The following is a 13,439-nucleotide window of genomic DNA, read 5'->3' on the forward strand; positions in this document are numbered from 1 at the left end:
CACTAATTCAAAAATTTAGCATAGATTCGACATTGATTAGGGGGGTGAGGGGGATTGACACAGAAATCGACACACAAAAAAGAGTACAAGTCGATGATTTTCCTTTTCCTGGATTTTGCTTCCGTTTCCAGTCAACTTTCTACTACAGCTGGACACCAACCGAAATTTTCATCCCAGAAATATGGGATCTCAAAAATATCCCTGCAAAATTATTTTTTCCTAGTTTACCGGTTAGATCATTGTTGTACCTGAACACGCTTTTCCATTTCCAGAATATCCACGCATACATCTGCATTCATGAGAACCAAGGGTGTTGATACACGTGGCATTCACGTGACATTTGGCTGTCCCAAGCGAGCATTCGTCAATATCTGCAAAACTTAATCGTTTTACTTTGATGTTGTGTAAGGGTTAGAGCATTAGGGTTAGAGTCCTAAGAAAAAACGTTCACGACCGCCTGCGTGATCTTTTATCCTATTCGATCCACTCTTTATCCCTTAGGGCACACGTGATCATTCCCCAACCGTCATAAAATACAATAAAGAGTAACTTCAAAATAAATAACGTTTTATTAAATCTACGTTTCAACTAACTTGTAATCGTCGTCAGATAGGAGCTTTATATCGCCATTGAAATATGATCAGTGCTTTGGAAGCCTTATTAAGATCTTGTTTTCGTCGGCGTATTTTAAGGCACTCTTTATAGAGTGATGTCCAGTGATCATATGAGGTATAGTGCATGGAAATACTAGAAGCTGATTGGACAAGTGAAGCTAGGTATCCTATAAGCGCCTGTCAGTTATGAAGCAAACATTGTGGTCGCTCTGAGATTAGTTTCTGTTTTTGCGGTAATTTTAACCATATCAATTGAAATGTTAAGGTTGTAGGATACATGCAGCTATAAAAATATGGGGGAGGGGAGGAGGGGTTAAGGTTATTTTCAGTATCAGGGACTTCAATTTCCTACAACTGGCAAATCATTTGTAATAAAATCTCTACAATTCTTACCTTTTGTTACCTAAAGTAAAAGAATAGAAGACGTTAAAAATTAAAATAATTGAAGACGGGTTGAAAAAATGGCAAGTTGTAAATTTACGACATTATAATTTATTGCAAATTAATAACTTTTATTAACAGTACACGAGGTCTTTACCGAGGAAAATCGGACCGAAGTCTTTTTGTACAGATCGAGCTCGATGAGCGAGGTTTGTACAAAAAGATCGAGGTCCGACGGCGGTAAAGACCGAGCAAGCGAGGTTAGTAAGAAGTTTATTATGTGGCCTAAGACATGTATTTGCACTTGAAACAAACAAGAAATGCAGGAATTCGTATTAATAGCCTGGTACGCATTTGATAAAAACAAAATATTATGACGTCTGGAGACGACTTATTAATTTCAAAATCAATTAAATTTTCCCTTGAGCATTTATTTGTGCCTTTTTCATTTTCCCACTAAATATTTATTTAATAGCTATATTCAATCGCATAAGACCTAGTAAAATTACTTGGGCCTTAGCTATCTCGGCTTCAAAGGAAGGGGGGGTGGGGATATCTGTGAACAAAAAAATTCTTAAAAGCAAAAACGCCTATCAATGCATTCACATTTTATATGAAAATAACGTTTTCGAATATTTACTCGATATTTTTTTTAAATAACTATTGGTCACTAGTACTTCGCAGTTCGCATATACTTCACCTTAACATCCTCGTAGTAAACCCATGGTCCATATTTAGTCGTTGTTTTATTCCACTTCTTTGTGCTGTTGCTAAGTTGACAGTTTACAAAATAAACACTGCTTGGTCTCACTCTGTAGTTATAACCATAACAATTTTCTTTCGCAATGCACAGTAAATGACACTCTCCCAAGCGGTGGATATTGTGACTTGAAATCAACTCAGATGAACGCAAGGCTTCATTTCCTGCATTGATTTATAATTAACGAGAACTCTAATTGTAACGCTGTAACGGCTAATTTCATCACGTCAAAATTGACTGCATGGGACATGTGTAGCCAACATGATATTTCTTAACGTGACCTATATTCATTAATTGAGCTATTTAGGCTATTACGGCGCATCGTTCACGACTTCATGCATGAAGAACATGTCTTTCGCAGATTAAACAGCGTAATGCAAAATTAATGAAGTACGGCTGATACAGGGTGTCAAAAAAATGTCCCAAATGTAAAATTTTCGTTTTTCAGGATATTTTGTAGAATTTGGCAAATTTTTGTGTTCCTGGAGATAGTTAAGACATATCTGATATACCTAGGCCATGTTTGGTTTTCATTAACAAAATTATGTTGCCGGGGGGGGTGGTTCCTTTCCACTGATATTGAGAGGGCTTGCGCGCGAAAATGTAAAGCTGAAATTGAGATATTATTTAGCTGTCTAAAAGTAGGAAAGCTTTTTAATAAACTGTCAAAGTTTAAGGAAAAATAATGCATACTGGGAGCAACGCGCGAGCCCTAAAGGTGAGAAATATTTCATTGCGCGCAGTGGATTAAATGCATCGTTGATTTTAGCGTGACCGATCTCATGCAAGGTGGGCAAATGAATAAATTAAAGCGAGAAACTGAACACAAAAACAAAGAGATTTGTTCGTGATGTTAATCCTCAGCATGTCCACCATTTCATTCAAAGCAAACTGCGGCTCGTCTGAGCATAGTAAACACTGAACAGCGAAGCATTTGTCTGTCCATTCGCCTAGATTTTCCGTTGGTAGCGTAGGCGATTTGCAAGAAAGAATTTCGAACGAAATGGAGAATTTTAGGCAGGACAGACAAAAGGTTCACCGTTCAGTGTTTACCATGCTCAGTCGAGCCGCAGTTTGCTTAGAAAGAAACGGTGGAAATGTTGAGGATTAACATCACGAATAAAAATCTTGTTATTAAATCGCTTCGTCTTCTTGTTCAGTTTCTCGCTTTAATTTATTCATTTGCCTAGCCTTGCATGAGATCAGTCACGCTAAAATCAACGATGCATTTAATCCACTACTCGCAATGAAATATTTGTCACTTTTAGGGGTCGCGCGTTGCTCCCAGTTTGCATTATTTTTCCTTAAAATTTGACAGTTTATTAAAAAGCTTTCCTACTTTTAGACAGCTAAATAATATCTCAATTTCAGCTTTACATTTTCGCGCGCAAGCCCTCTTAATATCAGTGGAAAGGAACCACCCCCCCCCGGTAACATAATTTTGTTAATGAAACCAAACATGGCCTAGGTATATCAGATAAGTCTGAACTATCTCTATAGGAACACAAAAATTTGCCAAATTCTACAAAATATTCTGAAAAACGAAAATTTTACATTTGAGGACATTTTTTTGATACACCCTGTATACTCGTGTAGAAAAAGGCCAAGATATAATTTAAAATCAAATACGAATTTTTTTGTCACTGTTAATTCCCTAGCTTCATTACTGAATATAATGATGCATTTAGCACATTTACATTAAATTTTTGTTTCAACAATTTTTCCTCCGGCAAAACATTCTGTTATTAGCCGTGATAACCCAAATAACTATCAGTATCCGAAACAAGTGAATTGGAGCTCATTTAATTTTTACAACTATCAGCTTGCAAAAGAAGTTCGGGTTAAATCGATGAAAAAAATACCATCAATAACAGGGATTCAAACAATCACAAAAGTGTAAATTACGCCGACTTACCAACACCGACGTTTTTGAAATGTCTTAAAGCACAAGGTTGAGCTTTTAGTAATGACAAAGTCATCGATAAAATGGCAACAAAAGTTAGCATCTCGAAGAAGGCTCGATAATATGGATAATCTGCTGGTGTCCGTCCAGTGGCTTTACACTTTACTGCGCTCTCAGGATACAATGATATAATTATACTATTCATATACGACATGCCATATGAAATGTGTGGACTGAATGACTTGTTTTTTTCTGTTTCTGTAATTTATATTCTCTTCATAGTGACAGTTTCTAACAACAAAATTATCATAATTGACTTTTTAGAGACATTTGTGCGTACAAGCCACCTGTGACCAGTGAACTTCCTGTCGTTTTTATTGAACATTAAACTTTATTTGCATGGGACACCGCAGCTGTCTGAGCAGTATTAAAATAAGCAAATTCTATTATATATTCTATTATATATATACAGGGTGTATAAAAAAAATTCGAATCGAAATTTTGCGTGTAATAATGCAAAATATATTTGACAAATTTGGTTGATTTTTACACCATTGTTAAGTTAATTTATTTTTCTTTCAAATGACACGTTGTACGTGTAATTTAGTTGAAAAATGAAGAATTACTAATTCGACAAAAAAGTTCATAAAAATCACAATTCTTTACCGATGGGAACTGGACGTTTATTTTATTAAAAATTAGTCCTAAAGGGCTTTAAAATCTAATCATTACTGAATACTAAAACGCAAATTTATCGCAAAAATTCTGCTTATTCAATGTTCAACGATAGAAGTTTGAAGAACACAATGGCTTCATTAATTAAATTTGCATTTTTTTTGTCTGGAGGACTCATTTCGAATTCCCATCGCACGAAAAATTTGATTTCGAGCAACAATTTTTAAAAGACGATAACTCGGCCAGTTTTGGTCGGGTCGATATAAGAACGGTATAATCGTAAACTAAAAAAGCTAATCTTTGTTTTCATATAAAAATTATAATATATATATAATAACTACATAATAACTACATAAAATAGAATTTACAATTCTCGCCCTTCATACTTTTAGTTGGAAGAACGGGAAGAAATAAATTCAGCAGCATGATAACTCAGTTCTGTCACAGCCCCTCATGACGTCATGATCGCAGATCAGCTGGCTGTAAAATCCTGCATATAATATATTCAGAATCTCTTGCACGCTCTTTCAATTTTCCTTAATCTCCAGCCGGTAAAAGTTTGACATTTTTTAATTTATTATCCATGTATTTTAGCTTAAAAACTTTACCCAACGCATTCTTGAAACATTACTAAAAAAACTGAAGCGTGACTATTAAAACGTTTTAATAATGAAACTATTAACTTCCCGTTGTACACAAATTAGCCTTGTGACGTGCACATCGGCATTAGCCATTTGTGTATGTACCTGCCTAGTCTAATACTCCTGAAATAAATTTCACGAGAATATTTTAAAGTTTAGGTTTAAAATAGGCAAAAATAGGTTTGCACCTTTTTGCGTTCACATAACTTGTTTTATGGTAAAATCTAAGTGTCAATGCTTGTTTTAAGCATTTATTCATGCTTAGATGAAATGGGCTTGTGTGTAAAAACCGGCGTTGTTTTGGTGGTGAAATTTCAACTCTTCATGGCCGCCATGCATCAGTGCTGGATCCAGTCTTTTTAGAGTTCACTGGGTAATACCCGCCATTTAGGTTTCCCGCCAGAAAATAGCAGCAAACCTCTCATCATGTGGCAACGGTTATGGGACATTGGCGCCCATACTTTGAGAATTGTGACTTATCGCAGTGCTCGGAAGTTTTTCATCGAATTGGATAATGCTTTTCTATACTTTCTAAAGAACGAAGCTATGCTATTGGTCGAAACGGAAATGTATTGTAAAGTTCAGCTAATGAAAATCATTCTTGCGAGGAGCTGCGACCCTACTCTGAGAATTTGATGGGTTACAGTTGCTTTTGTGCATTCTGCCAATATAACCAGGGCCGTAGCTAGACCGCTTAATTGGGGTGTGAGTATATTCATATATATTTATGTTTATCTACGGCAGGAACACTAGCGTACAAAAGAAATCAGTCGGGCATAAGATGAATTTATGAATATACCCCCCCCCCCAATTAAGCTTCTAGCTACGCCCCGCTCATAACAATAGGTAGGCGACTTGTTTTGGAGTGTCTCCTTCTGCGTGTAAGATATCCTTTTAATTAAGTGAATCCTTGTAATTATACGATTATGGATTTATTAGTGTTAATTGTTGATGTGTTGATTTAAAGCTTAACAGAAGAACAAATAAAAATAACTTTTGTGTCGTACTCTCTCGCTATTTTATTTATAAACATTTTTATATTTAGTTACCCTTTTGTCTTGTTACGTTTTAGCAACTTTATAAAAATCTAAAGACCTGACCTGAGTAACTGCTGTCTGCTTGTAAAGCGCCACTCCCATTCTTCCCCCAGACCAAATGGCGCAGGACGCTTTACATTGATTTCTTCTTCCAGATGTTCCAGTACTTGCATCACAGTTTGCCAGTCTATTACTGAGACCTTCAACGCCACCCCCGCCTCAAGCAACAATAAGCGGTGTGTTTGACGATGTCGCTACAAATGATCCGCCACCTCCCCCTGACGGAAAACCTGCAGTATTTACTGGAGCTGTTTGTCCAACCAATATCTTAATTACATCTCCTTTCTAAAAGTTAAATTCACCTCTCATATAAGCCCAGTGACCACGAGCAATTGAGCTGTATTTATCATATCCTCCAGCTGCACTAACTGCAGTGATCTCGTATGTTCCAGTGCAAGGGTGGATCCAGCACTAGTGCACTAGTTTGCATGACACAAGAAAACTGCTAAAAATAACCACTTTGTTTTGTAATGCAAATTTGTGCACTAGTGCTGGATCCACCCCTGTTCCAGTGTAGGGAACACTGGCGTAGCCAGCATCGATAATTGGGGGGGTCCATATTCATATATTCATGTAAACAGACTGTAAAGACAATTGATTTGAAAAGAAATTAATCCTGCGTATCACGAATATATGAATATGGACCCCCCCAATTATCGTTCTGGCTACGCCGCTGGTAGGGAACTGTCCAGAACTGTATCCCATTCTTGAGAGTCACCATGTTGTCATTATCTTTCCCCACATAGTAGAAGCCCAGGGATGAAGGACCAAGACGACCAGTTGCTCCAAGACTTGTAAAGTTGGCGTGGAACTTACTCATTACTAGAAATTAATACTATATATAGTATATACTGAATATTATACTGTCGACAGCAAATCCTCGCTATAGAGTGTGTGTATATTTTTTCGCGTATTTTATTCGCAAAAGGCCACTTAATTCTCATTTTATTATTACAATCTTCAAAAGAGACCTCTGTTATGCCTGTGACAAGTGCAGGCAAATGATTACGCAAACCCTTGAAAAAAATTTACACATTTTTTATGAGTAAGGAAATCCGAAATGCATTGCCTGGCAGGTTGTTTTGCAAGGCGTTCAAATAAACTGCCCCATGAAATGAAATGAAATAAAAATTGCGACGAAAAGTATTTTATGCAAAATACTAAAAAGATGATTTTATGTATGCATCAATATCTCTTCTAATACGAAATACACCACTGCAAAGCTTTCGGTCCGTCACCCGGCCCTTTATTGCACGGATGAAGGCCCGGCCGGGTTAACGGACCGAGAGCTTTGCAGTCCTTAACTTGTCTTACCCTATCAGCATACTATTACTAGAAATAAATGCCTGCAGCAACCCCTCGCCATTTCAAACGAAGCAAATATTTCCTGAGCTAGCCAGACCTAACCTTCAATATTATGAAATGTCCTAAATGTAAAGCCGATTGCTGATGTTTCAAATATTTCGGAAACAAACACAGTCGTAAAGGTGAAGTGAAATCACCTGTTTTCCTGCTGCTTTCCGTTGCATTAAGTTATAGACTTTCACAGTTTAAGTGAGAGTTAATACTTCATTATAGCTAAACCTTCAAAACATCAAAACAGCCTAAATAATATAAATAACATAGCAATGAACGTCGAATGTTGTTTTTCGATTATTAGATTTATGCAGTGATTGCAGTCGACTATATATAAACCTTTGTTAAAAAAAAGAAGTGATATTTGTTATATTAAAACTCCGAATTACACTTTTAAGGACTCTTTTGGAAGTTAAAACGATGATGTAAAGCCTTAAATAGTCGGTCACGTCTTCGCAAAACCGAGCAAAACGACATACTGTACCAAGCCAAGGTCATAAAATGTATCCGTACATGAAACACGAAATAAACCTCGAAATAAACAAAATAGACTCCTACCATTTCAAGGATTATAATCCAGTTGTTCCTTTTCACCGCTAATTCCTCCAGTTCTGATAATATCTTAAACTCTTCCTAGTGTTTTATCTGTTATTTGATTCCACATTTCATATTTTGTTTTCGAAACATTTTTTTAAAAAGTAGTTTGCAAAATGACAGTTAGATTGCTGACGTTTTTCACTCGAACACAAACGTTTCGTCTTAGCCAATCAGGAAGTTGCTGATTACCGGTCTACACTCGTTCGCATTTCGCGCATGCGCACAAGTACCATGACCATTGAACGTCCATGACAATTGGGCAACTTTGGATTTCGCTATGCTCTCCCGGGTCCCGGGTGTAATTCCTAACCTCCGGGCGGAATTAGTACCCTCGCACGGTGCTCCGCACCGGCTCGGGGACAATCGAAAAATCTCGGATTAATTTAACTCTTCCTTCACTTTATTCTTTAACCCATTTCTTACAAAATAGCTATGCAGCGAGCTGCCCGGTTTGCCATGTTAAGGCTAATTTCCACTCCGGAAAACGAGCAGAGGATCGGATCGGATCGGATTTTTTTTCGAGCTGGTCCGATCCATTAAGTGATTTCGAATCGGATCAAAAAAGTTAAAACTATTTGAACTTTTTTTATCCGGTCTCGGACGCTTTCGGATCACTGAGCTATATAATAATTCCTGGAGGACCGGCTCGTCATTTTTCGGTAACTTCGCCGCCATCTTTTTGTCGCCAAAAACATGGCGGACTTCGCCCTTCTGCGCAACCGCAGAAGCTCTGCTGACGCCACATGGTTCCTTTTGGCCATGGTATTTACCACTGACCGGGCTCAAATATGAGCCCACTACAAGGGTGTTCTCCCCCCCTAGATTTAGTAAACAACAGATTCTCCCCCCTGGCCTTTAAAAAAAAAATTAAATTCCCGTGAAAACTTGTTTTGTTTTTCTGAAATATAAAGTCATGAAAACATCATTAATTGCATTTTTTTGAAATATAAAGCGTTTTTTTAAGATAAATACAAGTCGTAGATGCTGTTATTGCAAACGCATAAACAATTATATATTAAAACGTCAAAAATTGTGGACAAAATTGAAGATTTTAATTCTGACACGAACTGACAGGTGTTTTTTTTATATTTTCATTATTTATACATTCCTATAACAAATGCTTGAATTTTTTGGCACTATTGTCGGACATTTTGGGGACAACTGGATATTTATGGACATCAATTAGACTTTTTTAAACCCTGCATGAACTGCAGAATTACTGAAAGTATGCAATTAATAATGTTTTCTTGAATGTCTTCAGGACAATATATTTAGGTATAATCCAAAGAAACAGAGGCCAAAGCTCAGGGGCAAGATGCTTGGCAGCTGACTAAGTGCAAGAGTATAGTTTCAACCATGAGTCATATTTGCATAATATACTTTTCATTAAGGTCATCAGCTTAATTGTACCTGAATGGGCTATAAAAGTTTTCAATATTATCTAATTGCACCCCTGGACCCCTGGTCTTATTAATAAATAATATTCATCCCTCCATAGACTCAATTACTCCTGATTAGCCCATTGAATTTAGCCCTCTTGAAGTTTGATACCATAAACAGAAACTTATAAAAGTGGCTGCAGATTGAAGATACATTGCTCACACAGTGCATTTTATATTTATTTCCTTTATAAATATAACAATGGTTTTAAAAATACCAGCCAAAACAAAATCAGATAACATGGTAATCAAGGATAACAATGCAGATTCATAACAATGTGTATAATATGCTTAATACATCTCAGTTCAATGTTCCCACAAATTGCATGACAATTAATTAATAAGCAATCTCTAGCTTGCTTTATTTCATTAATTAATAAGCCATCTCTAGCTTGCTTTATTTCATAGCATCTTCATCCTGAAAAATATAAATGGAAATATGATCAAGATTTATTCACAACGTGCAAGAAGTTAAAAAATCAATTAATATAAGCCATGATAATTGATTTGAATTTGACAAGGCAAACAAGATAATATATTAACTAGGTTTTAACAGTCACCATCATCAGAGCTTGAAATTTACACTGTTTGCAGCGATTACTTTGCATTACTTTGTATCAGCACCCACTTAGCACTTTTGCCAGTTAGATCATGTAATTATTGCTTGAATCTAATAGACTCACTGGGGGAAAGGTTTACCTATTTACATTATTGTTTGCTATCATGAAAACAAAATAGACCAAACTTAAAGATTGACATTGCCAGGAATTTAATTCCTTCTCCACACAAGTCAAGAAAAATGATAAAGTTTGACTGTTTCGTCTGTTTGAGTATATAACATTGCACATGTACCAAAGGTCTAAAATAGTATATTTGCTGTTTGTACCATAAGTTTTGATGGATTTATAGCCTTTGGTAATCAGTTTATATTCGAGTCCAAAGGCAAAAAACTGAAATTGTTATAAAAACCGGCTTACCTGGATGCCATAAAATAACAGCCGAATGAGAAAAATCATTCCCCCGATAAGTGAATTAAGCCATTCACAACGTCAGACGCAGAGCACGAAGCTACGTGTCCTTTCCATTTGTTGAACAGGGAAAAAGAGAAACACTTTTATCCATTTTATATGAAAAACAAAAAATATGTACAGAAAGCTGAAAATATTTTCATAAAAACCAGGAGGGAGATGGACACAGTTTTTCACCTTGTATCGCGGTATGTCAGTGGTAACCACCATGAGCAAAAGGAACCATGTGGCGTTTGTGGCGTCAGCAAAGCTCAAAATCCGCCATGTTTTTGGCGACACGATTTGGCAGCGAGCCGGTCCTCCAGGAATTATTATATAGCTCAGTGTTTCGGATCAATATAAGCCAAAAATTTCAACAGACGGCGCACGCGCGGATTATCTTTCGTTCCGATCAGTGGTTCCGATCCGATGGTTTGGAGCAAATCCACCCAGGGTTTTGACTTTTGGGCGAAAATGTGGATTTATGTCTGTCCAGAGAGATTACCTAATCCTAAATCCGATCATCGAATAAATCAACTGTCAAGCACTGAGCGGCGCTGCGGCAATCGAACATTTGGCTGGAACTTCTCCAGGTTCTGAACATTACATTAGTATATATATGGCTTCGTTGGTTTTGTTTCTTTCCACTGTTGCTGTCAGTTGGTAGTGATTTGATAATTTAGATCAAAGGCAAAGTGATCGATAAACGTTTGCCTTTCATTGAATGAAATTCATTCAAGAGTAGAGACTAGAGGTAAGCAAGTATATGTTATTAATATAAGTATTATGTTTATCTGTGTTTATAACAGGTCATATATATATTAAATTATTTTGTTACTAATTAGGTAAATTTGTGATTGCAAGTGACTGTTAAAGTACAGTGGGATGTTATAGCGTTACTAGAGAAGCTACATATGGTACTGTTAACCATGGATATGGGACTAGGGGGGGGGGGGGTGCTGGTGTTTCAGGGTATGTGGTCAATGCTAAACTGCTATTTGATCTTCACTATTGGCTTCAAGGCAATGGCAATAAGTTGTTGCTCAAAAAGTTTCATATTTTTTGTTTAGTGTTTTATTAAATCTGGTCTAATCACTAAATAAACTTGCAATGACCTCACTCTCACTTGATCAATTCTGTAACATTTTGTGGTTGTTTTTGCTAAAGTATTTAGTCCAGTTATAAAACAATTTAAAAGAGAGCAAAATACATTCCAGCTATCTGAAATAATATTCTTGTACATTTGCATGGTGACATCAAGCAAATTGAACTTTGTTTATTGCACGGATTAAGGCCTGTGTTAACAGACCCAAATCTTTGCAGTAGTAAATAATTACATGGTGTACGTACCTACAAGCTAATTTACGTAGCTGAAATAAATTTGTAATATGAATTTAGTATGTATACAATTGCTATAGAATGCAGACTGTCCTGGCAAACTGGTCTATTAGCAATATGGCCTGCTGTTGCTAGTCACTTTTCAATTATTTGATTTTTATTGTTATAACAATAATAATATGATATGACAACTTCTTATCTTTTGATCTTTATTGTTATAACAATGATAATATGATATAGCAGCCCTGTACTTGTATATATACAAGTTGTATCATTTGTATATGGTACATGTTAACCAATCAGATAGTTTGTTTACATTTTTAGGCTAAACCAATCAGAGTTCAGAGGGCATGAAATTGACATTTATGTTGACCTGCTTTATTTGTCAATTGACTATGTTCCATTTTGAATACTGTATGTTTTGCCATTTGTGGATATATAATGTCTTCTTTATTTTTTATTTTTTAACTTTATTTTCATAAACTTTTAACAAATTTAAAATCCCAAGATTTTTCTCTCTATTGGAAATCTTAGCATATGTTAAGCAGCACAACAAAATTAACATTTAAGTTGTTGAAAATCTTTTGCAAATATCCAAAACCTTGGAATTTATTTATGTCCAGGGAAGGATATTTAATAATAAGAGTCATTGTTCTAGCTTTCAGCAATTAATTTGCAAGTGTAAAGATATTTATTTTTTCGCACTTTTCCCACAATTATTTTGACAATTGTGTACGTACCCCTGGTTTTCAATAAGTGAAAAACCGGTTGCATTGGATGAGAATGCCATAGAAAATTTCCATTCAGCAGTTAGCACCAGCTGGGACAAAAGAAACTCTACACATGGTATTGCACTGAAAGCAAAATAAATTTTTGCTTGCAAAAACAATCTTCATAATTTCATCTAAAAATTTATATTTCAGTGGTAAAATGAAAGTCAGAAAAACAATTGAAAGTCAAGTAAGCTGAAATCCTCATACACAAATTTGAATCCAAGCCTATACATCCATGCAAATGTGACAGTTCAACAACCCTAAGCTAAATGACAATTGAAATGGACAACAAAGTGGATCTTGTCAACCTGTTTAAAAAGCAAATAGGTAGTGACAAACCAAGTTCTTCCTTTGAGATTCATGTCAATGGAGAAGACCCAGTGTGACTAAACATTTTTCAACCAAAGCTCATGCATGGTTTGTGTGTTACTGGATATAAAAAATTTCATTAATCATTCTTTAAGCAAAGATTTTGTTAATAATTTTATTTATTCAAAAATCTACCTATTCTACCAAAGTCCAAAACTGGTAAAATCTAGATCTAGTTAAACTTCCACCCCTGTTCTAAGTTTGGTATGACTAAACTCGTCTGGGGTTGTTCATCTGGATACACGGGCTACTGGGGTTAAATAATTAAGACACGGCTTTCATAAAAGTATTGAAACATAAATGATTTTTCGTTGTTGATCAATTCTGAAATTGTTAAACATAATCCATATCAGTTTTCTTTAAGTCATGATTTTATTTTTTACTCCTTTTCAAGTTTAGGAAATTCACGCATTTCGATTATTCTTGACGCTAAAATGGCTATCCTTAAAACCAGGAACGGGGAATCAAGGAACTGGGAACCTAGAACGG

General features: G+C 35.9%; 1 protein-coding gene across 1 annotated transcript in view; it reads left to right on the forward strand.

The window, feature by feature from the left end:
• Nucleotides 1–11,036: 11,036 nt before the first annotated feature.
• Nucleotides 11,037–13,439, forward strand: part of LOC114519688 — a 57,195-nt gene continuing 54,792 nt past the window's right edge. Inside the window, exon 1 of the mRNA XM_028539858.1 lies at nt 11,037–11,224. The gene's annotated coding sequence lies outside the window, so the exon portion shown is untranslated. The remainder of the gene's footprint in view (nt 11,225–13,439) is intronic.

This window comes from Dendronephthya gigantea, unplaced genomic scaffold (genome assembly GCF_004324835.1).
Source record: "Dendronephthya gigantea isolate DGI-Jeju-01 unplaced genomic scaffold, DenGig_1.0 000014F, whole genome shotgun sequence".
Taxonomy (NCBI): Eukaryota; Metazoa; Cnidaria; class Anthozoa; order Malacalcyonacea; family Nephtheidae; genus Dendronephthya; species Dendronephthya gigantea.